This window comes from Vanellus vanellus, assembly GCF_965231255.1.
Source record: "Vanellus vanellus genome assembly, chromosome: 3".
Classification (NCBI taxonomy): domain Eukaryota; kingdom Metazoa; phylum Chordata; class Aves; order Charadriiformes; family Charadriidae; genus Vanellus; species Vanellus vanellus.
The window spans coordinates 118,500,349-118,527,085 of NC_138907.1; the positions used below are offsets into that span (position 1 = coordinate 118,500,349).

A 26,737-nucleotide genomic window follows, 5' to 3' on the forward strand; every position below is an offset into this window, starting at 1 on the left:
TTACACAGACATCAAAAAGCTTGCAAACAGATATAGAGAAAAAAGCAGAAGAAATCTGGAGTCTACCAATCTTGTGAGTTTCTCTTTATCTCCTTCATACATTTTTTTTTTTTTTTTTGCATCACAGAGGTTATCTTCAATGCTAAACAAAGACCTTGGGCAACATCCTGGCCCCAGTGAAGTCGATGAATGTTTTCCATTGGCTTCAGAGATAGCAGAACTTTACTCATTATCCACATACTCATTAACACATCTTTTAAATCCTTGAACTTGCTGTACTTGTTTCTCCAGTAAGGCCATGTATTTTCGTGTTATGCATCTGCTCCAAACCAGTTACTTTCCAGATAAAAGCCCTTTGGTCTATTCAGTCCATTCATAAACTGCCTATATTTCCCCTACATGGAGACACAAACACCAAGATGTGCAGATTCTAGACAGTGGGCTGCTAAACGGCATCCCTTGAAGATTACCCCTCACCTGCCTGAAACAATCCTGCTGTGCTAAATTTCACTGTACAGCTCGCTACCCCAAAAATCACAGCACAAGAGAACTGCCCTTTAACACAGAGTAGCTAAACTCCAAACACAAATAAATTGCTGCAATTAATTGCTTCTCTGAAGGACGCAGCTGCTTTGACAGCTACGCAACAGATGAAGGCGCTCAGGTAAAAGCGCTGAGCTGCAGGTAAAGCTCAGACAAGCCAGCATCAGGGACCGGGGGGCTGTGGTGGCAGAAGCACGGAGCTCTCCTCTGGCTCCGTGATGCAAACAGGAGCGCTGCTGTAGCGGTGTAAAGCCATGAACATCCCTGGTTACTCAATGTCCTACGTGAAACTGAGTTTCACAGCATCAGCCCAACGCCTACGAACGTGCGTACGTTTAACATGCAGCAGTATCCCATGCAATCTCCAAAGGCACAAAGTCAAATGGAGATTTGACAGCAGCACTTCTAGGACAGGTGAGGTGGAGGCACAGTCTCAGGACCATCTAAGAAACCCTCACAGCTACCACCACAGCTGCAGCTCCTCTAGGGGTAAAGGGCTTCAGCTTTTAGTGGTGTCAGCTCAGCGCTATTTATAAACCACAGTATTTGATTGTGACACATTCCCTCGTCCGTACTATAAGCGCTCTGACAACAAGCAATACACGCTCTTCAACAAATACTAAAATGACATTTAAAAAAATTTTGTTCACAAATTTAGTTTATATTATAATATTTAAGTAAAAAAATGATAAAAACTTCCAAACATCAGATTAAGAAAAATTATTTCAAAAAGTTACTTCAGTCTACTATAAGTACAAATGCAACATGCTTTGGACATACAGACTTTAAACTTTAGCCCACCATGAAATCTGAGGAGAAAAAAAGGGTTTAGACCATCTCTCCAAATGAGTTTTAAATCTCCTCTAGAAGTTTTCCCTTGTGGAGCAAGCTAGCCTGATGTGGGGTGAAAAGTATAAATATGTCAAGGGACGAGGCAAAAGTCCGACTGTAGCAGCCAACAATGATTTAAAAGGTTTAGGAGGCTTGAGAACAATCCATGTTATTCTCCCTTTGTCTCTGAACAGTGGTTCCTTCTGTCCATCAGTAGCCTGGCGATGAGCATCTCTGCAAAAATGCCAGAGACCAGCTGGTGGACCCTCCATGGAACCGAAGTACAATCATGGTCAGGTATGTCCCGACCATTTCTACAATGGCGTTTTACATTACAAGTTGACAAACAACATGACAGTGAAAAACTGAAAGGACTCAATGCAACCAGTCAAAACCCATTCAACAGCTTTTAATCAAGGGCAGCGGTTTGTCATGAACGGCCGCTCTGTTTCAACGCCCCCTCCTGTGCCCAGCGTGCTCATTCTCTCCGTTCTCTCACACACTCACGCTCTCTGGCTCACTGCTCCTCTTCTCCTCTTCCTCTCGCTGGGAGGTCTCCTAGAGCCTCTCTTTACTTTGGGCTCAGCACGGCATCGCAGAAAGCAGAATCCTTGCAGCTCATCGGCACGCAGGCCCCGTTGGGTTGTCCCTCTGGCAGCCGCACAGCTCCCTCAAGTCTCTTTCTTCATTTTCTTCCTCTTCCTCCTCTCCTTTTTTCCAGGTACACCTGCCATACAAACAACAGGGGCCAGTGCCCAAACCTTCCCCGTGCAATCACGTCCCTGGGAACTGCTGGCTTTTTGCCCAAAGAAGGATATTTTGGGGTTCTTAGATGCGTTTCACAAGGGCCACCTACTTACAAGGGTAATCCAAAGTCATGGGGAGGGCTCTGAATGTTTTTAGTGGGCTCAGACTCACACATACATTTGCTTTCATTTCACATTGAAAAGCTCTGTGCAAAAATTACTCCCACTAAATACGAAAGCAGTTTTGGTCATTAACTCTGGCAGGAGCAGAAACAGGTATTTGTCACAGAAGAAAACATAACGGAGCCTCTCTAAGAATTAACACGTTCAGCTAAAAGAAAAGCATTTTGCACATTCACTTAAAAATGCATTTGTGAACGCTACTCAGATTACGCATTTTTCGGAAACCAAAATTCCTCAGATGTGCAAAAACCAATCACTTACCGTTATTGGGTGAATTATTAGCAACGTCCAAGGATTTTCTGAAGGAAGCACAGGCTGCATCACCGCTATGTTTTACAGATATCAAGTCCCTTGGGCCTTCTTCCATTCTTGTTTCCAAACCTTGCTGGGGCTTAATTGAAACAATACGCTTCACTAAGCATATGAGTTAAACGAAGCATATGCGAGTACAAAATATGAGAGAAAATGTCATTATTGGAGGGAATTAGGGTATTTAAAGAAACTGCGGGACAAATTAGTTTTTAAATGGTTAGAATATTCTGGCATGTCATCTACCTACCTCCTGTTCATTTGTTTTAGAAGGGATTAAAGTATCGAAATTGTCTTTCATTACCATCTTTCCCCTTGTTTTCCCCCCATGAATAGAAGAAAAGCAAGATATATTGAGGTGAAAGTACTGTAACTGTATAGTGAGACTGAAGACTAAGATGCGCCAAGTGACTGCTAAATGACTGCAGTCCACAGAAATACCAGAGGTAGCAAAAAGGAGTGTGATGAGCAACTTTGTATATCTGGCTTCATAATTAATTTCATTTTTTTATTTCCATCTCCAAAGGATGAGCTTGCACAGCGGCAGACGCCAGCATTTGGGGCTGACGTGCAGCATAAACTCCTTCTGGCCCATCATAAACATGCCAGAAGGAACAATGCCGTCCTCAGGAGTGTGAACAGCATTATGAATATTATTCATTAAGGTACATACAAAGCTAAAGCAACTAATTGGATGTGCAAGAGAGAGAGCGGACTGGCAGCATTCCAGTATCCGATGGGCTGTCCTAATGACCATGTGGTTGTGGTCAGGGAGTTAGTTAAAAGCTTTTCCCTTAAAATGGGAGCATCAGGAGCTCAGGGCGTGAAATTGTCCCAAGGATCAGGAGAGACCAAAGAGGGTGTGAGGGGAAGACAAATGATACTACACAGCCATACAAGTCCAGAGCAACATATTCAGTTACAAGTGAATGAAAAACAATTAGGACATTTTGGGGGTTCCCCCTCCATTTCTCATTCAAGGACATCACAGCCAAGGACTGGTCCAAAACCCAGTCAACACTCTTTTCCTTTGTACTTCCCATCCCAAATGAGCTGACACTTTCCACAGACTTTCTCTGTTGCACTCTGAGACATTTTTCTCTCAAGAAGCTTTTCGCTGGTGTAACATTGGTCTCGCTTTATCTTCACTGGCTTTTGGGAACCACCTTTGCATTACTGTGAATATCTCCAGGTGACCTTCCGTCATAGATAAAACACAGCCCAGTTGTACAGTAAACTTGGGAGTGCATTTGCCTGAGAAAGCATTATTTCTTCTATGATTAAAGCCATCTGTTCCTCTCTGCATTGCAAAATCAAACTGTTTTAAAAGTATGTTAGGGAATACCGTGTTGCAAAAACCCACTGGTCACTGTGCTCATCCTTCTTTTATGGGAGGGCAGGGGGAGAGGAGGAGGGGAGGAGAGGAGAGGAGAGGAGAGGAGAGGAGAGGAGAGGAGAGGAGAGGAGAGGAGAGGAGAGGAGAGGAGAGGAGAGGAGAGGAGAGGAGAGGAGAGGAGAGGAGAGGAGAGGAGAGCCCCCCTTAGGTCATGTCATCCTAATGGAGAAGACACCCCCCTCTGCTCTTGGAAAACCAGATGCTACTCTGGGAATACAAAATACTCACATGCCTCAGTCCAGCTCCACCCCTTGTTTCCTTCACTTCAATTTTCTTCTTCTTCCGCTGCGTTTTGCTTTTGAGTCCAGAAAGGCTGAAATGAATGCCTGCTTTGCCTTTTGGCAAATCCTGAAAGCATCAGAGATTTTATAAGAGGAGGCCTGGGATGGCTGATTCATATTTTTTTTCAGGAAAACTGTTTACCTTCAGGAGTATGTGCTGACAGGGTACAAGCAGGGCATCTCTCTGGATAAGGTACACAACGCAGCTTAAGATGGCTGTTTGCAAAAAGCTCAGCACACTTTTCCCACTGCTGCCAAAGAGGGACTTTTCCGCAAGCTTTCTGCTTCTACCTCTCCACCCAACCTATCACTGTATCACTATCAGCAAACCCTCTCACTTCAGTAAATACATCCCAGCTGGGATGGTGTGAAGGCTGGTGTCAGCTGTGGACTCTACACCTCTTTTTAGCCCCAGGTATTCAGGAAGGTCAGCGGCAGTAGAAAGAATTTGTTCATGCTGGGTGGCAAACACCTGATGTTTGCTGCTCAGGACAGCAATGCCATCTGCATGATGAACTCCCAGAACCAGCCAACTCCCCCAACCCACCTCACACATCCTGCAAGCCTGTCCCCCAGCTCCAGCTGTCTCAGCCGGGTCAGGGGAGCGACCACACCAAGTGCATCCTGCCAGCGTGAGAAAGCCCCCATGACCAGAGGAGTCCAGCTCTAGAGCTGAACTGGGCACCCCAGTCTGGCTGAGACTGGCCCCAGTGGAGGAGGTTTCCCTTGGTCACCAACGCCTCTGCCTCACCTTCTTCTCATCCCCTGCCTGTTGCTCCTCATGGCCTGTCCAATTTCCCCACTCTTCCGTGGGAGCCTTCCAGTCAGAGTCTATGTCAATAGCTGAAGGATCATCTATTAGAACAAGCACAGGAATGAGTTATGTTCAAATCCATACTACTTCCCAGGCTCACACTAGTAATGCAAACACTGCAAAGAGTTTCTGTCATCCTCCTGCTTACCGATGGCACGTCTGGGTGTTCATGTATGCACGTGCATCTTAAACACATTTTTAAAAAGTATACACTGCATTAGTGACTGCACTTTTCAGGACAGGAGGAAAATTAAAGAAGGGCAGAAAAACACAAGCGTGAACAAAAGCCCTTCCAGCCTGTGCTTCAATAAAACAAGCTTTACAAAACTAATAGCATGGCTTGTCAAACATTTTCTTTTAATTTCATGGAGGATTCAGGCATATCCAGCAACACTGGCAGAGACTCTGCCACTCACTGCAACACACCATCCCCAGGGCAATTATTTGTATGGAAGAGTAATATTAGCAAAAGATTTGTGCATTCGTTAATGCTCTCATTGGTTTTTCTTTCCTATAAAAAAATAGTACCAAGTGCATTCTTGACTTCATCTTCCTCTTTCATTTTCTTTTCTTGAATGTAAGCCAGAAAGGGACCATCACAACATAGATTTCCAAAGGTCCTTAACATGCAACTCTATGCGTGAAATACGTAACACCTACCCTGCATCGATTTTGTTCATTTCATGGGGGCTCAGCAGAAAACTTTTGAAAATCTTTTAGGTTTCTGCATGTGCCAGCATCTGGCACCTTTGTAAAAGCTGGCGCAAGCCCTCGGCTGCCTCTCCACAAAGCACTGGCAAATGATCCTCAGGCAAGAAGGCAAAACAGAGCAGTCTAATTTCTTTGCCCAAACTGAATGAGGTGCAAAAAAGCAGATAAATCAGCACAAGATGTTGAAAGGACTATTTGATTATTCTTTAATGGTTTGAATGTAACAAGCTTAAGTCTTATCCTAACAGGAAGAAAGACTTTCAAAACACAACATATAATAATAACTCTTAGCCGATAACGTCTCTTAAAATTAAAGCAAATATAAAAAAAAAATCCCAGGCTGGATGGAAAAACTTCTAGTTGAAGCAGGGCCAAAACCAAAAGCATGCTGGGGTTGATAAAAGAAAACTGTTTCCAAAAAGTTGCTCTGTCCTGTTCGTTGCCAAATGTTATAAACACGATTATAAACATTGCTCAAGTTTCTTAGTTTAAAATTCATGCCCTGTACATAGGCAGTATTTCTTTACATCTTCAAAAGGGACAGGAACAAGTACTTTCTAATGTATTCCCCCCAAAATTCCAGTCTAAGTGTTTTAGGCAAATGCATGCATCTAGATTTGAGAGATGCAAAATATACATGAATGGCTTAGATGTCTGTAGAACAGTTTGCATAAGATGTAGCATGGGATTACACCAACAAAAAGCTTCTCCTGCTTCTCCCCAGTTAGGTTACATGAGCATTTGGCTCACAAATTCTGGAGGACTTAGCTGTTGTGGTTGAAGGCAATACCAACCTGCACTCTCCACCCCACATCTATGGCAGAAGGTGCACCAGGGTGAGGACACGGCAAGTCCCAGCTCCGCAGCCCATGTGTGCACGCTCTGCCTCTGCACTAATACGCCACAAGTGTGCTGTGGCAGCAAAAAATATAGGCAAAACCATGCTGCTACTGCTAGAAAGGAGGCAAATTCTGGCTACCAGGAAGGTACACAGCATGACGCAGGGACTGGTGAAATGGCACCCAGACTTCAGGAATGACAGTCCCTCCTGAGCTGCTGTGCCGATGGATGCTCTTGTGGGTGTGCAAAACGGACTGTAACTTGATAGGCACACTGGAAGCCACGACTATCACTTATTTAACTTCTGATCTCTTAAACAATATGTTTATATACTTATTTTTAAGCATGAAAATAGTTTTAATGGCTAAATTCCTCCAATGAGCTTACGTTCTCGCTTCACCCTCGTCATGCGGGTGGGCAGGAACTCAGCCAAGCAGCGGTGACACTGCCTTATCTCAGAATTACTCTTCCCAAAGCATCATGTCCCACCGGTGTTTAAAATCAACTCAAGAGTAAAATTAAGTGCACTATAAGATTCTGTACAATTTTCTGGATCTGATGGGAAAATAGGATTAAATATACTCATCCTAGAGCTCTGATTTGAAACCTCTCCTGTTGTGCAGCATGTTTCCCTTCCAGCTACAGTGACATCTCCTGGAATGGCTTTAAACTTTGAATAATTTCTCATATTTTTAAATCAGCAACTGGTCCTCCTTGAGTCACAACTTCTCTCACAGGCTAAAACTGGTCAGTACTTCCTTCAGTAGGAGAAAACCACGAGCACAAAAAGGAATGTGCCACGCAGCAGCAAGTACTCCCGCTTCCTTGGTGGGTTTAGCACTAACGGAGGTGATCTCTCCCAAATGCATCTATAGACCAACATCTTGATAATTCCTGCTGCTCATTTTTACAAAAGCAGTGCCGTTAAATGCCATTTTCCAACTGGCTTCTTGCATGCAACCCACCCCAGTCCCCTAGGAGCTCCACACAGGCAAAGCTGTACTTTTCTATTCCCTGCTAGCAGCGAACATGTCCCAGTTGCAGCATGCACTTCAGGGCCAAGGTGATTTCCACATATCCCATGTAATGAAGATATACTTTAAGATCCCAAAGGGATCTTTGAAGGACACTTTGAAGGTGTCTTCAGAAATCACGGAGGATGCCAGAACTTCTGCAGGCAGAAAGTCCATCCCAGCACCGACCACTGGGACGCCCTTGGTCTCCAGCTGCCTCGGCAATGCTGGGGAGCAGCCAGCTCTGCCCTGGGAGGTGTCGGGGAAGAGGCAAACAGGGACCCCCAGCAGCAGGGTCTGGTCAAAGGGGACAGTCAGTAGGTTCCCTATGCCAGCTGATAGAGAAGGTAGAGCAGAGTACTCCACAGGCTTAACTTAATTAACCAGCCTGGAAAATGAAGCTGCAAAGTACTGCAGCAATCAGTTTGTGTCACTAAGAAAGGGATAAAAAAATTTCTAGTCTGGAGTTGTAAGTTGGTATGCTACACTATCAGCATCCCTCTTTGGCATGCTACCCCCCAGCATGGTCGGCAGAAACCTAAGGGAGAGCAGCCCTTCACCTGGCAGGGCAAAATCCTCGTTGACCTGTGTATTGTCTATGGTGCTGGGTCCTTCTGTAGCTGCTGGAGAAAACCCCTTTGCAAAGGCAGGTGGCTGTGTAATGAGGATGGTTGGTCCTAATCAAAATCCTTGCTGAGCCCTCACTTGTAGACCAAGTGTAACCCATTCAGGGCAAATGGATAGACAATTTCCAGTCTACAGCTTGCATTGATGTGTTACAGGTCAAAATGATTGCTACCAACAGCTGGGTGTAGGAGTCCCTCATTTAGCACCTTCCTCAAGCATAATTCAGTAGATGCAAAAATATCCAATAAATGCCAGACTGAAGACTTCTTTTAATCCAAAGAAGCTGCTTATTCCCATGAAACAAAGGAATTAAAATTCATTTTAACCCCAGGACAGAAGGAAGGATGGGAGTCATGAGACACGGGAGCTTTCTGAAGATTCCAGGGAAAATCTGCCTTGGCAATCAGGAAGGATTTATTGGGCAGATGCCAAGTCACAGGTAAGAAGGCAGCGCTCGCGCTCATGAGGCGTGCTGCGTTTGCGAAGCAGAGCGTGGATCTTCCGAGACTGCCCCGCGCTGTCACCCAAGCAGGGGCCCACTGCGCTTGGAAGCAGACACGTGGCGTAAAATCCATATTTGCTCGCCTTGGAATCAGAGATGAGTGCTCCAAACCAGCCCAGCTGGCCGCACTCTGGGTTACACGCTTTGTAACAGCAAAACCAGCCACAGCCCATACTGCATTTTGTGAAACAGGTAACCATAAGTACACCAATGTCACCAAGTGGGCAGCGGCAGACATGCGGTATAGTTGCACAAAGGCAGTATTGGGAAACACGTGCAGGCAGTAAAGGCATCAAGGTAGAGCTCAGGAGGCAGAGCAGGCAGGAGATGTCTGGTGGATGTAGAACAACCCCACGGAACAAGCGAGAAAGGTGCCTGGTGAAACCAGACCAGCTCCCAGGCCCGCAAGTAAAGTGAACTATGCCAGAAGCACCAGAGATTTTCTTTTCGTGGCAAGGCTGAAAAGCATGCAAACAATGAGTAGGGAAAACCGAGGATGAAAGAAGTTTCCCACTTTGGAGCCCCCTACCCTCATGAGGGGCTGCAGCCATCAGTGCTAACCACACGGCTTCAGCTCCGAGACACTGGATACCCCTCACTAATGAAGGCTTAGATTGCTAGGGACTAATTGCTGGAATATGCAGAGACAGTGACTGATGACAGAATGAGGATTACAAAATTGCTGAGGTTGGAAGGAGCCTCTGGAGATTGTCTAGTCCCACCCCGTGGCTCACAGCAGGCTCAGCTACAGCAGGTTGCTCAGGGATGTAGCCATGGGGGTCTTGAATATCTCCAAGGATGGAGACTCTGCAACCTCTCTGGGCAACCTCTTCTGCTGCCTGACCACCCTCACCATAAAAAAAAAAACAAGCCAACACCTTTTTCTTATATATACATGGAATTTCCCAAACTTCACTTTCTGCCTGTTGCCTCTCGGCTGACTGGGCAGACCAGAGCCAACCACCCCATCAGGTGTTCCCACACACGGATGGACTCTGCTGGACCCACTCCAGTATGTCCATGCCCATCTTGTTCTGCAGAGCCCAGAAATGGGCACAGCACTCCAGATATGACAATGATTAAGAATTAACCACCAGTAACGTGTATCATTAATGAATGGCAACCTAACAGTGTGTTGGTTTGAAACCAGCCTGATTTATCAGTTTTTTGAACACTCCCACGTCACAGTGACCGCTCTGTTGCCTAACTCCCTCCCTCCCTCTGTGTATATATGCTTTCAGTTGTGACAACACTTAAGCCTCAAGCCTTTTGTGAGTTAGGCTGTTATTATTACTGGTACTTCATGAAAAGAGAAGCCGATGGGGCGCGGGGAGCCAGCCAAGGCTGCTCCGCGAGCTGGGGCAGAGGCAGGAGTCCGGCATCCAGCTCCTTCCTCTGCACCAGCCCATCACGGAACAAAGAGACTCATTAAATGTACTGATCTGGGTTTGATAAAATGACCCCAGCTCATATTCAGGTTATGAATGGCATTTTTAATATTTTTTTAGTTCACAGGCCTGCAAGAGCTAACAAGCCTTGTTTAACTGTCAAAGAGCTCATTTTGCCTGCAGTGCAGACCGAAATGCCAACCATTACCTCATCTAAATTCAGGGAATACATGTTTGTGACACTCCCCTCTGCATCAATATCAGGGCTGATGTTTCAAAGGAAAAAAAAAACTGCTACTACTAAGAAGCAAGCTGTAAGGCAGGCAGAAATCCCACCATTTCTGCTTTCAATCAAAAAAATGCCTCCGCTCCGACATTCGACAGAGCCAGCTGCTGAATTTGTTCTGCTCGCGGAACAGAGGCGGCACGGAAAAAAGAGGAGCCCTGCCCGGCTTTGCAACTGCAGATCAAATCCAGAGCGTGCCAAGCGTGACATGTGCTGAGCGAAGGCGAGGAGACGCTGCCGAAGAGGTGCCGAAGAGCTGCCTCCCCCCTTCCCACCGGAAAGCCTGGGCTCAGGAGCTATGAAGGGCCGGGGACTCACCAGCAGCAACGTGGGGGCAAACAAACACAGCACTGACGGAAGGGTACGCTTGGGGCTGGGGTTTTCTTGGTTTCTTTTTGTGTGTTTTTTTTTTTTTTTTAAAGCAAACTATGCTATTTATAAAATCCTCTGCTGGTGAAGCTGATGCGTCTGCTGCACAGCCTCAGTAACTCCTGGGCAGAGAAGCAGGACGACCGCAGTCTCTTCTCCTCAATGCACTCAACCGCTCTGGGTTCTCCTGTAGTTAAGGCAATCAGAGCCGCTAGCACGAGAAGGGGTCTGCTTGGCTCCTCAGACATCATTCCTGCAAGAGCAGGGTAAGGCCTCCCAACAACAGGGGTATAAATAGATACTTCACTCGATCCTGACCAAAAAGGTCAAGAGAAAAGGCCATCTAATACACACACTGTTCGTGCCAAATCATTCCAGCCACTCAGGACCCATGCCGGCCTTTCAAGCAGATTTTAAACGTTAAAAAAAAACCCCAAACATTACCAGTCATAAAAAGACTGAAATCCTGATTGCCACAATCCACTGCAGTTGGATTCTGCATCCGGCTTCTGGGTATTAGAGGAAATTTTAAGTTTTGGCAAACTTAAACCCGTGCTGTGGCAGCGCCCCGTCCTCCCCACGGCTCTTCCCCGGCCACCCCACCGAGTCCCCACTGGGCTGGGGGCTGCCCAGACAGGGGCCACCCAGTTCCACCTTACCCCCCCGGCGATGGGAGGCAGGGAAACACAATGCTTCGGTTACGAAAACCAACCCCAACTTTGAATGTGTTTTGCCAATTCAGTAATCTGAGATGATTGCTAACACGTGGGGTTGGGTTGTTGGGTTTTTTTTGAAGCACAGCGCCCATATTGTTGCCTCTGGCTCAGGAAGTCCCTGACCCGCTCTCTGCTGGCTGTGGGGAGGGATCGCCCCGTGCTCGCCCTGTTCCGCTGCTTATCTGCCAGCAACTGCTGTGTCCAACTGCTGGAGAGAGGACACCGGGCTATGGGGGCCTTCAGAGAGCCTCCCCACAGCTGCCCTCGCTGCCCAGAAGCTCTAATTACACTTTGCGCAGCAGTATGTACACACTGAACAAGACCGCACCTACTGCATCCCTTTTTTGTCGCCTTCTAAGTAAAAACATAAATAAATCGCATGTTCTTGCTATGCTCAGGGGTCCCACGCAGGGTATCTGCTGCCCTGACCCAGCTCGCAGCAGCTTCGGGTGCCTGCCCGAAACCAGACCCAAACTGAATTTCTCCCTGCCCTCTGCCAGCCTTGTGCCAGGTGGGAAGCAGACCCTGATTTTTGAGGCTTAGAAAACAGACTGAAAAGGGTATCAGCATTAGTAGACTCAGCTTTCAACAGAAAATGAGCAAAGGGACGTACCCTGCCCCTGCCACGCGTCGTCTGCGGGGAGGAAAGTCGAGCTGGTGTGCCAACAGCATCTGGAAGGACTGTCCTCAGACGATTTACTCTTCATGTTATCTGCATACAGGAAAAGCATCTTTTTAAAAACAAAAACAGAAGAAAAACCAAAACAACCCAAAACCTAAAAGATAATCACATAGGTATAGTCACATTATTAAAACCAATTAATCATGCCTTTATCTGCTCGCTATGTCACGATGCCTGGATATTATGTAATTTAAGCCACACATTAATCTGCGCTGCTCATCACAGCAGCTCATTTATTAACAAAGGCTGGACGAGGACACCATACGCATAAGTTATTAAAAACGACCCTCTCAGGAGTGGCTACACTAACAATACTCAGAGATGTAAACTCCCGACACATCTCTCTTGGGGATGTAAGAAGGGAGCTGTAGTTCCTGCACTGACTTCAGCGAGAAAGCTTCTGCTCGTTCTAACAGAAATCCATAATTACCAAATGAATTACAGATGAGAGCGACCTGCTGTAGGAAAAAGAAGAGTTAAAGTTTTTCTGATTATTATTTTCAACAGCTAAAGCAACCAGAAGGATTCACATGCTTCCCTGAATGACTCCCCTTAGCCCCTTTCTAAGGCCTGAACATAACAGACTTCTGTTTTCTTCATTTCCTTCATACACAACAGATTATTTTTTCATATCTGTTTTTTTCCTTTCTTCCTTTTGACTAAAGAACTCCTTTGTTTATGCAGTTTTGCTTTGTATCAGCTTGCTTTTTTGCTGCATAAATGCAGATGTTAAAAAATATTTCTCCCTGTACTTGTACATTAGGAATTGTTTCAATCCACTGCTGCAGTGTTGGAAAATAGATAAAAAAATATGGCATGTATTATATTGACTACCATGTCTGGCTTTAGAAGTGAATTTCAGCATTCTGGCTTACACCGCACACGCTATTTTGTGCATGGATGTCATAGAATCATAGAATGGTTTGTGTTGGAAGGAACCTTAAAGATCATCCAGTTCCAACCCTTGCCATGGGCAGGGTCACCTCCCACTAGACCAGGTCGCTCAAAGCCCCATCTGGCCTGGCCTTGAACACCTCCAGGGATGGGGCAGCCACAACTTCCCTGGGCAACCTGTTCCAGTGTCTCACCACCCTCAGAGTGAAAAATTTCTTCCTAATATCTAATCTAACCATACCATCTTCCAGTTTAAAACTGTTACCCCTTGTCCTATCATTACACTCCCTGATAAAGAGACCCTCTCCAGGGGGGACGTTCGTAGGCCTTCTTTAAGTACTGAAAGACTCCTATAAGGTCTCCCTGGAGCCTCCTCTTCTCCACGTCTATCTATATGTATCTATGCTTGCCTATAGCATCTCTAGAAGACTCAGGACCACACTTTGCATTCATCAGCCAGTGGGACCTGCAGACAAATTTGAGTCTCTGGTAGGCAGACAGCGTAAGAACCAGGAGCGCTCAGAGCCAGGCCGCGAGAAGGACTGACAGTTGCAGAGAAGCAAAGTGAAAGCCAGAAATAAGGCTCAAGATCAATGCAAAACCAGAAGATGCTCCGTCCTTCTCAAGGCCACGCATGGAGAGGCTCAAGCTGAAAATCCCTCGCTGTGCTGCAGAGGAAGCTGCTGGCTCGGCAGCCTCTGACAGGGCCTCTCCAACCTGGGCGTTTGCTCCCTCCCTCGGTCTGAAATTCTCTGAATTTGTTGGTCATCAGAACACAACAGCAATCTTCTGTGTGACTAAACCTAACAGAGAAAGAATTTGCTGGGGAGGCAATAATTTGTTTTTATTTATTCCAAGATGAGACACAAGTTTGGAAAGCACTCAACAAAACATTCTGATGTCACTCCTTAAAACACTGGTAGCGCTGGATTGCAGATGCGAGCAAGCTCCACAAGGAAGAGTGACTAATGGAATGTGGCTCCGAGGGAAAAGACCCATATGTAAGCAATGAGAGTACTTTCAAGTCGAGCGTCTAGGAAAGCGACAGAAGGATTCAGAGAGAAGTCCAAAGAGAGACCACTCACCTAACTCCCTGGACAGCTCTGAAAACGTCCCAAAGGTCACAGGACAGGATTTTACTTCTGCAATATCCCATGTCCCTGCATTTAAAAAGCAAACAAACAGGAACCCAAAATGCCGTCTCACATTCACAGCTGATGACTGCAGCTTCTACCTGATACTCCCAATCTCATTGCAGCCCTTCCATGTTCTCTCCATCCCAAGCCTGCAGCCATTGCTGCTCCCGGAGGAGAATCAAGCAAGGAGAAATTATCTTCTATGGACACAGAGAGCCCAGCCCAGTTGCCACGTACACCTTCTCAGCCCTTCAAAGTGCACGTCACACCACCATGGCCCTGCTCTGGACTTAATCAAATTCCTCCCTCATCTGAACTGATGTCCCCTTTATGCGCAACTGGCAGAAGTTGTCATCACGTACCACCTTGGAATTTGGCTTTTTGAAAGCATTAGAGTAAAAAATGATACTAACGTCCTCCCCCCACCAACCCTATACTTTGCAAAAAAGGACTCTAGCAGAGAAAGCAACTCATGGAAGGGCAACCTAAGACCATTTTCTGAATCACCAGAGTACTGGATTACTGCTACTGAAGGCGAGTCATCATACGGCCTTATAAACCAATCAATTCAGCCGTCAAGCTCGATTAATCAGTGAGACTTTAATGAAAATCAAATGCTTTTGAAAATCAACCAAAAAGCAATATTAACCACTTTAACTTTTAACTCATAACTCTCCCACCTCACCAAGAAGTCAGGAAGAGAGACATAAAGGAAGATATAAAGGTCCAATTACCACCTAGTTATTAATTATTGGTATTGCTCTAGAATCTACAGCATCTCCCACAGTAGAAATACAACATGAGACATAACTTTGCCATAAAAATGAAACTATGATGGAAAAGAAAAGTCATCAAATACCAGTGAGAGAGCTGGCCTTAGCGTCTCCTAATCTTTAGGCTAATGGCCTGGCTGTCCATCCCTTCACTGCTTTAAAGGTGTCTGAGGTTTTAGAGATGCAGTTACCCACCTCCAGCTTATGTGACACAGAGAATGTCCCAACAGCACAACTGGGACCCAAAGTAGCTCTAAATGACCTTGTTTGGACACCAACAAGGGGTGATTCAGCTGGGAAGCTGGGCAAACCGTGTAGGTACAGCAAACTGATTTAGGAAAACCCTGCCTCATGCTGCTTTGAAACACACAGATAGACCCTGAAGCCTAACTCTGACCATGTGTGAGCATCCTTGGAAGGAAAGGCTTTGGTTCCTTTGAAAAGGAACCAAACAATAAACACCTGTGGGTCAAAAGCAACTTGTACCCAACAGGTAGTCTGCAACACAGAAGAAATTCCTGCCATAAAGACCTCTCTTTTCACACTGCTGGAAAATAAATGACAGATAGCAGGGTTCAAAGGGGGTGGAAAACACTGCGTGCGTGTAGGACGAATGTTGGTGGGACTGTACTCTGCTGGATGCAGAAATTAATGAAGCTCTCCCTCTGCAATGCTTGAGTGTCAACACTCACCCACGTTGGAGAAAACATCCTCTTCTGACCAGGAGGGTGCCGATTCTTCCTGTATGGCTCCTGAGGCCTTCGGTGTGGTCCCACACTCTGCCTTGGCAATGAGAGCACTTTTTCCACTGCCACTGTTGTCCTCTGTGAGTGGCCACACCGCTCCCTTCTCGTCCCAGTCAAAGGCTGGCTCAGCCGCTGAGCTACCCAGGGGTGCTCTGCTGGGGTTTCCTCGGGAATAAACATTATCACAGCATCATCACAATTTTTAATTTCAATTAAGAGTTTGTACAGGAGAAACAACAGAGCAAAGGCTGATCTAAGCCCATCAGACGTAATGGCTATATTCCAACTGAAATTATTTACAGATACAATGACAGTAAAGCAGAGCGCCTGTGACGGGACACTGAAGCAGCAAATGTGAAGGCCATGTGAGAAGGAAGGCACCACACAGTCCAGCAATGAGTCCCACTGGAGATGACACTGCACCACAGAGGCCTTGGGCATCCCTCCTGGACTGCAAGGGTGGCTCAGGGCCTCCAGAGTCCAGCTGGGGAACCAGAGCAGTAAAGGGAAAGAAAGAGGACAGCAGGACCTCCAAGGAAAAAGAAAGCAAACCTCTTGGATGTTGGTAGTTCAAGGCTGCTAGAGAAATCAATGTCAGGCATATGGATATTATAAATAATGACAATTATTTCCAATGTCTTTTCTTACTAGGGACTCCCAAAGCACTTTAGGACTCCATTTTCCCGTGACTCTGGTGGGGAGGGGACCATTTATGGCATCAATCCCACCTTCACACACCTTAATGATGCTGCTGCTTCTTCCCTGCTAGGAAACAGCAATCAGCACTCAGCAGGATTAGGGCGTCTTCCTGGAAGAGCACATTTCCCTGCTCTGTAAATGTCCATACTAAACAGGACCACCATGATCACCTGGTTGAGCCTCCAGCACAACCCAGGCTGCAGGACTTGCACCGAGGACTTCTACTGCTTCAACTCTGACTTTGCTGAGCTCCCTTGCCCTGGGCCGGCAAAGCACTTAATGCCTGCATGGGCTTAGTGTTAAACCATGCGTGGTTAACCTTCTGCACATGCAGCTGGCACCACCAATGCCAACAGGTCAGCTTACATGAATAAAGCCAAATGTGGACCCATCTGTTTCGCTGGAGAGCATGGTATTGTCTCCAATTTTAGTAGAGCATGAGAGCGCTTCAAGATAGTCTTATTGCAGACAGTGCACCAACACCCACATTCATCCAGCTGTGTCCCCCAGTCCCAAGCTTCCCTCTTAGCTTGTAAATTACTCTAATATATTAAACTCACAGGTTTGTGTATTATATGAATAATTTTATCACAGATAATTAAAACATTTCCAAAAGCCTTAATTCCATGACCTGCTTTCACACAGCCATTATAATAACATAATTAGTAGAAATGTATATAGACATAAGTGCATGGCAGACACTTTGAAATCCCCAGAGGAAAAATGTGGAGTGAGCACAAAGCATTGTTTCATTTTATCTGATTAGGACAAGAGAATATCCCCCCTTTATAGCTTTTCACACTGGGCAGCCCTAGATTAAAGAACCTGTTGGGAACCGAGCAAATTACACAGGTTTTTATACATCCATTATCAAGAAATGTCTTCTGTCAAGTCACACAAAACTAACTAATCCACATTACACCAAACCCTTAGCAGATCTCAGATCTAATAGACATTTGCTTACCTACATCAGTCCTATGGGTAATACTATGTGTTTTAATGAAAGCCCGGAGTAAAAGGCAAGGTCCTAAGTAAGAGCTCCCAAAGCTGCCTTTTCCTAAGTAAATAGCCTAAGTGCTTGCAAAGATTTTATTGCTGAATGACAAATAAAGCGAACAGAAAGATGCTGGGAATTGACAAGGGGTGACAAGCCCAGCCAGACCGGGTGGGTAAGCTGAGCCTGCACATTTACCTTTTTGTTTCAGCCTTTCCTTCCTTAAGTGTCTCTTTTCTCGGCTGCTGATCTTGGTCTGCCAGACTCCTACAACAGAGACCAAAGTTCATTTTTAAGCTAACAAGAAACTTCCTTTACTGCCTTTATTGCTTAGCACCAAGCTATCCGCTAGCTTCTGGTGTAAAAGCGGCACCGTGCAGCATCTCCCTGTGCGCAGCCTTTGCTGTGTCTGCAGAAACGCCTTACATAAGAAATTCCCATCACAAACCTGTCTGTCATGTGTCCTGACTCACGTAACTGCACATATTCTTCTGTCCTTTGTGTCAGCCTGATGTGACACCCCTTTCCCTCGGGGGAGATGTCACAACAGAGTATCAACTGCCTTGTACATATGACAGCAGAAAGGAGTTCATGAAAATCTTAACCGTCAAGCAAGGACTCAATTTACTGACTGTCTTTAGCCCTGAACATATCCTAGGACTTGTTCTGCCATGTGGAGACCCTCTGCCACACAGCTGATTTCCACACGCTTCCATTCACACTGACGGGGCCACGTTCTGCCTCCATCCACGCTCCCCCTGACCCCAGAAGTCAGGGGAGGGACTGGCACAAATGGTTAATAAAGCAAAAAACACAGTCCACGGATCTCGCTTGAGACAATCATCTTCTTTCTCTGAACTGACCCTGAATAATGCGTGAAACAGTTCAGCTGGCTCATCCGTTCAAAAAACTAAGCATCCCTTAGAAGAAAGCCTCTGCTGTTTCCCCTTCTCCTCCGGCAGCCTGGCAGGCACTCTGCTCCCCACACCAGAGCCCGCGGGAGGACTCCGGTCCAACAGCAGCGAGGGCTTCTCTTGCTCTCACCACCACGCTAATCACATTATAATCTCTTAAGCCCAGAAAAGCTTTGAATTTGTTGTTTTCAGTATGACCCTTGGTGGGGGGAGGCGGAGAGGGGCTCATGGGATGCAATGTATTTCCCAATGAAGTTCCAGCTGCCTGCAACTTGCTTCCTCTGCCAGATTTCTCTGCAGATTTGCTTGTAACCAAAGATCTCGGCTCTGTTGACGGGCGTGCTAGAAATTGGCTGCATATTACCCCAGCGCCTTTACCAGCCACAGTCATGGGCACACCAAAATGCTGCCCGGGAAGACCACAGCTTTGGCTGTGCATCAGCGTGGCAGAGGTCACAGGGTTAGAGGAAGAGCACGAAGACGGGACCCTGCTATCCAGTGGACCTCTGACCTCTTCAGACATCCTTCCTCATCCTCCGATTTGCCATCTCTGTGGATGCGGTAAGGACCTGAGAAGCGTGGCAGGACAGCACGTGGTCCCTGTCCCCGTTGTTACACGTAGTAAGGAGCAGGTGATAGAAATAGTTCTCAAACTGGCAAATTTTCCCAATAACACAGAACGATAGAATAGTAGAGAAGACGTCCCTTTTGAAATATTTCATCCCATGTTATTTTTTGGTAATATAAATCAGATAACAGAAGAACCAGATCTTTTGTTACCTTCCTCCTCTTGCAGTTTGTCTTTTTCCGCAGAAAGATCTTTTGGCACCTCCTTGTCTGAGCACTGGGCTTTCCTCTTCTTCTTAGGCTACAGTATACAGGAGACACATGGCAGAAAGATGAAACAGGTATTTGTTACATTTCATCATGAAGAAAAAAAGAGTCAGGTCAGTAGTTTTGACATAGAGACCACATGGTGGTCCTCAGAGAGAACAGTAGGTCGCTGGGGTCTTTTAAGTGGGTGCAAAAGTCTTTGCGAGCAGATTTTACTGCCAGCTCCAAACCAATGAATCCTATAGCTTTCGACCTACAAAATTTGACTTATCTGCTAGGCTAGAAAACTCACACTTTAATTCAGGCACCTGCTCTATAGTAAGATTTGCATTCATCATTCCTAAATCCTAATTTTCTTCTGATAAAGGAGGAAAAACTTAAATAATTTACCGCCTTTACAATCAGCAACGCTGCAATCAAGAGTTAGGACTTAACTGAAACCCACCGTGGAACAGCCCACTGTTAATGAAGGCATCTGTAGTTTACACTTGTCTGAAAGGGCACAGCAGTGGCCGAGGCCGTTTTCATATGGTTTGATGAAACTGCAGAGCTAACCTTAAGCCTGCAATTTTGAATGTTCCGATTTTAACACAGCGCTTCTTAACTTTTCCAAGGTGGGATACCCCTGCCAGGAACATGCTTCGCCACTCAGGCTGTGGGGCTGCTCCTCACTTGGAGATGTCTGTAAAGCACAGACGCTTTCCTCCACACCAGTACAAATGCTCGATGCCCAAGAGAAAAACTTTGCCCAAACCCAAGGAAATGTCCTGTGTCAGAGCTGGAACTGAAATACAGGAGACCCCAACTCACACTTCTGGGCTCGGACCCCAAGACCATCCAACTTGTGGCGGCAGTGACACGCACCACAGTGTGACTGTGCCAGAGAGTTACTCGGTCTTGTGTTCCTAAGTCATCTCTTAAGTGCTCCAACAACAGGAACACGGAATTATCTTTAAAAAGTACTACCAAATAAGGAACATTCTTAAAACAAGTGTGTCATGAAAGATAATAATAATAACGACAAACTTGAAAACTCTTACTGGTACCTTGAGGAGTTTTTTCTCTCTGGTGTTGGCTGATGTTATAAACTGGCCATTCACTGGAACCTAGAAGGTGGACAATAAAAAATGCATTATGGAGTATATATGTGGGTGTGTATGTGTAAATATATATATGCATACATTTATTTTAATACATTCCTATATATGATAGGCTGAAAGACACAGCTAAATAACCCTCAGTACAAATCTGGGCTAGAATTTGTGGCTTTCTTCCAATTTGAGTTAATTTATTCCAAATTAATTAGTGTTAGCTAAGCCTTTATGAATGTAAATCCAGAAACTCCACATAGATTTATTCCAAAGCAGACATATTTGTGGTTTGTCCTAAGATTTGTCTAGGATCAAAGTTGTTTTTCAAATAGGATAAGCCTGTCTTAAAAAAGCAGCATAGACAGGAGAAGGCTTATTTTAATTCTTATTTACTGGTTGGGGTGGACCTTATGTTCCTCCCCAAGTGTATCTGACCAACTAAAAGAATAGCTTTCATCCTATCTACGCCCTGTAAAGTGAACCATGAAAGTTTAAGGACTTTTCAAACTACAGCTTGGTTAATGTCTTGGCGGTCTCAGAATTCACTGGCAATCGCCAACCTGCAGCTACGGGGGTGGGAGGGTGTAAATCTGCAGCTGAGACAGCAGGGGCTGTGCCAGCAAGGGCCACCGCCAGCAAGGGCCACCGCACGCTACACAGAGGCAGCAGCATCCCAGGGAAGGCAGACCCCCCTTCTACCGCTGCCTCTGCTTCCCCCTGGCACGCACAGGAGCATGTTGCTCGATGTATGGTCCTCCTCTCCCTTGCCCGGTTGCCCTCCGTGTGCAATGCAGCCTCCCTCCAACCCTGCCCAGGTTTCCTTCAGTCCCACCAGACCTTCAACCTAAAGCTCAGAGCAGGGAGCCTGACCCAGGCTGTCACCAGCATCCCTGATCCATCCTCCACCTCTGCCTGGAGCGAGGGGTGACAGCCAGCCAGGGCAATGCCTGGCAGGTGACAGCAGCCCTGCAGGGAGCAAACACCCCGGCTGCAGCCCAGAGCTGTCCCCTCGGCATCAGGAGACAGCGGGCACCCTCGCACAAGCTGGTGACAAAGGGGCTTCAGGTGCCCACAGTCCTCTTGGGGAAGGGAAGACTGCTGACGCTTTCTGCCCTCTGGTCCTCCTCCCCACCCTCAAGAGTCATCTCTGTCCCCGGAGACACTGTGGCGGTTGAACCACATGCACGCTGGAAGACGAAACCTGCTCTGATGCAGCTGCAGAGGAGCGGTACCCGCTCTGCGCCAGCACGGATGCGGTCGCAGGGCTGAAGAAGTAACACATGCAATCAATGAAAAAGAGAGAGAGAAATCAGCACGCTCCACAAAACACTGTGCAGTAAATAATGACATTTAAAGTCTGGGGGGTTTTAATTAAAAAAAAAAAAAAAAAAGGCTTATTGGGTGGTCGCATCCCTTTGGGCGACGGGGACACCACCCCTGATGTGAGAGGCAAAGAAAGACTCAGAGCCACCTTGCGACGGGCGAGATTACAGCCCTCATACAGCCACACAGGGGCACAAGGAAACTCTTTTCCACAGTTCAACAAGTTTTTTGTGTTCTCCCCAAAGGACTCCAAAAGATCATCCGGACTTGAAGCAGCTTCTTCCGAGAGATGAACCAGAGTTATTTCTTAGACATAAAAAAAAAAAAAAACCCACAACCTCTGCTGAGGTTTGCAATTATCACCAGCAAATAAAATCCTGTGGGTGACTGCCCTTGCCCGTCCCCAGCAAACCCAGCGGGGCTGCAGTCCTTCAGCCGGTTAATGCTGAGTTCTTTGCTATTTTGAAGGCATTTTAGAGCTATTTTTCACAAGTCTCGGAAAGGTCTGATCTGACGTGCATGTTAAAGACAGCACGACGGGCACCTGCACGCTCACAAACGCTTTGCCCTTGGAGGCGCTTGCTTAGAAACCCAGACCAGTTACAAACTGGTGGTGTACAAGGGTGCAGCACGGACCCAGCAGACTGGTGTTCAGTTGAGCCCCCACCATTATTCAGAGGAGGAGCCCCAAAATTGCGGACTTTGCAACATACCACACTCTGAACACACAGACAGCATCGATTCTGGGTCTTCCAGTACAATACCACAGAAACAGGAGCCAAAATACTTGCCTAATTGCATCAGTAATTCCACCAGCTTCAAATTATAAGCTTAAACCACGTGGTCCAGATCTCCTTTGCCTCCCTTAGCTGTCATTTGGTATGTTTACAATTATATAATTTACAATTATATTCTCCTGAATGTTCACGAGCAAAATAATGACTGCTGTGTTAAAACCCAGCAATGTTTTGTAATAGTTAACAAGTTTGGGTTTTCCCACAGGCAATCATCTCTCTTCTGAGGCTCTCAGGTTCATTTACTAGAGGCACTCCATAAACCCCACCACAAAACAGACCATTTTCCATGTCCTGCTCCGCTCAAGGGAAAAATCCCACTGTGCCCGCAGCAGGGAGGGAAGCAGCCTCTCACACAGGCTGGGAGACATAAAATACAAAATCAGGGGAATTTGGTGAAAATTTGAACCACTTAGGGAAGATCTTGAGCTTGCATGTTTCTGTCTCAGCATATGTTTCTGTCCAATTAAATGTGTGAAAATATAAATACATCATGTCTTAGTGAACAATTCCTATGCAATATAAAATGTTGTGTGTGGGGCGGTTCCACTGTATGACACGGGACTTCAGGAAAACTGAATTTTATAGCAGGAATACACGAAGGGATAGCTGGGGGACGCCACACAACACGTCAGCGCAATATTCCTTTCCAATCTCAGCGAAGCCTGGTGATTTCCCAGTTCTCATAGTGAGATCTCCAACGTTTTCTAAAGGCTTTGCAAGTGAACCTCCCACATGAAGCCACTTTAAGCAAGACTGCCACCATCAGCAACAGCAAGGGCAGCGCCGGCTTTGGAAGCGAGGAGGAGGATGCTTTTTTGCCACACAGGGAGGATAAGAGACATCCTACATCCTCTTAGCCTCTCTCTACATCAAGATGCTTCTGCAAGCATGTGGGACTATGCACTGAGAGACCAGGAGGTGTCAAGATTAAGGACATGCCAACTGCCTTCCTCCCCCCCAGGCTGCCATAAACCAGCACAGCCTGAGGCTGTACAGAGTCCTCACAGAGGCAGGAAAAACTCCAGAGGGAAAATGTTGAGTGCAACAGAGAATTAGGGAAGATGCAAACTGTATTAGCTCTGACAGACTGGTCTCAGCTGGGGCAGGATCACGTTCCTGGACTTTCTCTCCATATAAATGACGGCAAGCAAGAAGCTGGAAAAACTGCAGCGCTTTGCTTTAATGCTTTGCCAATCTGACTGCCGTATACTTTTACCAGGCGAGCACAACGTTTCCTACTTAAATGGTATTTCTTCTGCTGGGTAAACATCCCTCTTTCTCTCCATCACTGAGTAAGAGGTTAAAAATATACCGTTGACTGTCATTTGCTACATCCCAGGGGTCTTCATGCTGACTGACCGGCTAATTCAGCCCTAAATACCCGCCTGGGACTCCAGGACCTTGCTGTATCCTTCCTAACGAGCAGCTGAGTGCGAGAAAAACACCAAACCTGCCCACTGGCTGATGATCACCAAAGAGCCCACCGCTCTGGTGATGCTCTTCTTTCAAACCTGAAGTATCTCTATCTGTTGCTTCTCCACCGTCCTTCGGGAATAGTAGCAACTCCCTTCATCAGCCAAGTATTTTTACCGAGTTCAACTTCCTTTCAGTGGAAAGGTATTATTCCAGCCTGACCTTTTGTGTTAAATCCTGCCTTTATCCAGCCCCTTTTCGGGCAGTAAGCCAGCTGAGGAACCCCACCCTACCCTATTCTTCCCTTTCCAAGCCTTTAGGATACTGGATTAGTTCTGCCTCTTTATCATGCTGTTTGGCCATTCTGAAAAAGAAAAAGGAATTTCCATGATTTTATTGCACTTAACCTAATGGACTCATTAAAGAGAAATGAATTTTGTCAGGGTAATTTTTTTCTTAATGAAAAATGCAGTTTTGTACAGGGAGAACACATCTAAACCCACCGCATTAAGTGACCGTATAAAGTCATCAATTCCAAATACATTAAATATATGCAGAGAAACCGCATCCGGACTTTTAGTGGAATCAGACTTAGCATATTAATTTCTACGCACATTCTGTGGAACAATGGAAAGTTATTTTTAGTTCACAGCCATTTGGTTCGTCATGACCCAGTGGGACAGGATTTCCCCCCCCCCGCCCCCTGCCTTTTTTTCCTTGTTATGTAACCTAAGGTTGTATTTCTGATGATTGCCCTGAAGCCTTTATTCTCTTGAGCGAGCGTTTAATTTATTTTACGCTGTTAATATAGTTCTACATAAAGTCACAAAGAAAGAAGGCAAAGTGATAGGTCTTCAAATGTTAAAAAATACTGGGTTTAATCATTAATACATAAACCGTGTATTCAAAGCCCTAAAACTGTACCCTTAGACACTTACCTTGATGTATTTCTATAGTTTTGTAAGATTAGTCATTTTTACTAAACCAAACACCTTTCTAAGCATCTATCAGGTCAGGAAGTCCGCTTTCAAATCTCAGGGCCGCCAACTGGTTACAGGATTAATTAAAAATTATGTGAACATTAGCTTCAGGTTCACTAGCTGACCTTTGTCCCACTTGGGGAAGGTGCTTAAAACTGCCTTCCTTAAGAAGGCATGCAAAGGTTTCCCCAGTAGAGGGATACTAGGACAAAATAAACTCGGCGCGTGAAACCCTTCACCGCGAGTGAAGGGGAGCTATTATACTCTTCACACAGTGGAAATCAGGGAATACGTTTAGGAACATGAATAAAGATTCAGAAAATTGTTTTCAACTGCCACTTTCAGAAAACTCGAATTAAGTGGGTTGGACACTGGAAAGGAAAGGAAGCAAAACTACCCCATTGTGGCAGGGGGTCTGTGAACACAAAACCATTTCCAGATTTAAGAAATACGTCAATTAAATTGTATCCTAGTGCTCATTTCCAGTGCAAAAACTATTTATTCTTTTTTTCACCTTATGTTATACCGCAAGATAAACGCGGTGGGCTTCGCCCAAAACACAACAGCGCTACAGCAAAAGCAACACCAACATGCACTAAATTAAAAAAAAAAAAGGGGGGGGGGAGAAAAGAACAAAAAGAAAAGGACTTTTTAACCGGGACACTAAATAACCTCTCTGAAACACGCTCTGTTGCTACTGAACAAGATATCACTGCACTCTTCAGCCTTCTCAGCAGACCTTCAACGAGCTGAAAACCGAGCAGGAAGCCTTCATCTCTCTCAGCATCCTCTGGAAGATCTGGTTTTTGCTCCCTACGCTATGCCCTGTGAGTCGGATGTTTGCAATGCCGCTTGCAGCCCGCTCTTTGCTCTCTGAGGATGGGTTCTTCTCTCTCTCTCCTGCGCACAGAAGCACAGGCTGAGCCACAGGGTCAGCAAACCAGAGCGCGGCTGGGGCCAGCCAACAGCTTGTATTGCTCCATCAGCAGACAATGAGCAATCTGCATGACAAACGCGTCGGGAAATAAAGCCCCATGCTGAGTTTCATTAATTCTGAATCAGATTTTCATAAATGGAAGCAGACGTCCTGGCCAGTCTGGCTTTGCCACATGGTCCTGTGCTGATGGTGATGGACTTCAGCCTGGGAGACTTAGTTCCCAAACCAATGGGAACCAGGTGAATGGGAAAGGACAAGCCTGCATTGGTCCCAGGAGAAAGGATAGGGTTTAGGCAGAGCACCAGGCAGACAAGAAGGCACCAGCTTCAAAGAAAATTACTCATTCAGTTGTAATAGCTAGAGAAAGGATAGCACAATGGCAATTTCCACTAAGGTGACACTGGGAAGCCATAAAACCATACTGGGTTCATTAGTGAAGGAAACGGAGAGGGGCTCTTCATGCGTGGCAGACGGACATAGAGGAACTTCTTTGGGCCACGTCTGCTCACAACACTACACACACATACCTGCAAAGGGGAGGGAAAAGAGAGCAGGATCTTGGTTTGTGATCAATATTGTAGATATTAATCACTTTTTTAGTAATAGCTATTATTGATATGCGTTAATACAAAGTTTTCCCTGACAAAATCACTTCAGACAAGTGTGTTCCCAGGAGGAAAGAAGAGTTTGTTGGAAGAGACAATTACATGTGAAACACACACAATGAATAGACAGAATTATATGGGAAATACACACTGGGAATACGTGAAGTTTTTCCTTTCATTTAAGGTGCCTGGCAGAGGAAAGAGGTGGTGCTCCCATCAAACGGACGCTCCTAAAACCTCGTGGAAAAAGATGTGGGCCATGAGCACAGCAAACCTGTTCCTCTGCACATATTCCCAGGGCCGAAGCCACCCATGGGAACCCCTTGAGCACTAACAGGTAACAAAGGCAGGCTGATAGCAAGAA

General features: G+C 46.0%; 2 long non-coding RNA genes across 2 annotated transcripts; both read right to left on the minus strand.

The window, feature by feature from the left end:
- Positions 1–1,753: 1,753 nt before the first annotated feature.
- Positions 1,754–4,371, minus strand: LOC309669884. Its single transcript, XR_014268950.1, has 3 exons — positions 4,237–4,371; positions 2,565–2,694; positions 1,754–2,101 (listed from the first exon to the last, which is right to left on the minus strand). It is a non-coding gene; the product is annotated as an uncharacterized lncRNA (long non-coding RNA).
- Positions 4,372–5,053: 682 nt separating this feature from the next.
- On the minus strand, positions 5,054–15,754 carry LOC309669821. The gene is made up of 4 exons (XR_014268947.1): positions 15,733–15,754; positions 14,217–14,291; positions 12,169–12,267; positions 5,054–5,144 (listed from the first exon to the last, which is right to left on the minus strand). It is a non-coding gene; the product is annotated as an uncharacterized lncRNA (long non-coding RNA).
- Positions 15,755–26,737: the final 10,983 nt, after the last annotated feature.